Source organism: Carlito syrichta, unplaced genomic scaffold, assembly GCF_000164805.1.
Source record: "Carlito syrichta isolate Samal-C Ts95f unplaced genomic scaffold, Tarsius_syrichta-2.0.1 Scaffold314111, whole genome shotgun sequence".
Lineage (NCBI taxonomy): Eukaryota > Metazoa > Chordata > Mammalia > Primates > Tarsiidae > Carlito > Carlito syrichta.
In genome coordinates this window covers 1,093,076-1,093,662 of record NW_007258207.1, presented here as the reverse complement: position 1 = coordinate 1,093,662, position 587 = coordinate 1,093,076, and positions in this window count along the sequence as shown.

The window sequence follows — 587 nt, the reverse complement described above, 5'->3', positions numbered from 1 at the left end:
TAAGGGCTTCTATTGAGACTGTCTCTCAAGAAAAGGAAGAATAATTTCTCATCCCTTAAGTATGGGCTGCTCATAGTGACTTCCTTCCAAAGAGTACAGTATGGAACAGGGGAAGAGTGGAGAAATGCAACAAACACTACCTGAGTCAGGTGGTGGGCATGGTGCCCAGAGTGTAGTTTTCAACCCTTACTTTCTCCCCTTCCTCCCCCCATTAGGAGTTTTCAGTGTCGTTTTCATCCATCCTTATGCCTGTGTGTATTCAGTGTTTAGCTCCCTCTTACTGAGAACGTATAGTATTCCGTTTTCTGTTTCTGTGATAATTCGCTTAGGACAAAAAACCTAAAACAAAAACACAATAATGGGGGTATGCCAAAAGGAAATGGGAGCAAACCGAAAGAGTTCCCAAAAGCAAAGCTGGAACAATTTGAACAATAAAAATAGTATTGAAATAAACCCAAAGCATAAAATAAATATCCCTGAGTTCATAGAGACAGAAATAAATAAGTAAATAAGTGGAGGAGAAAAGATAAATCTCCTTTGAGGAAGAATTCCAAATAATTTTTTTTTTTTTTTTTTTTTGAGTTGGA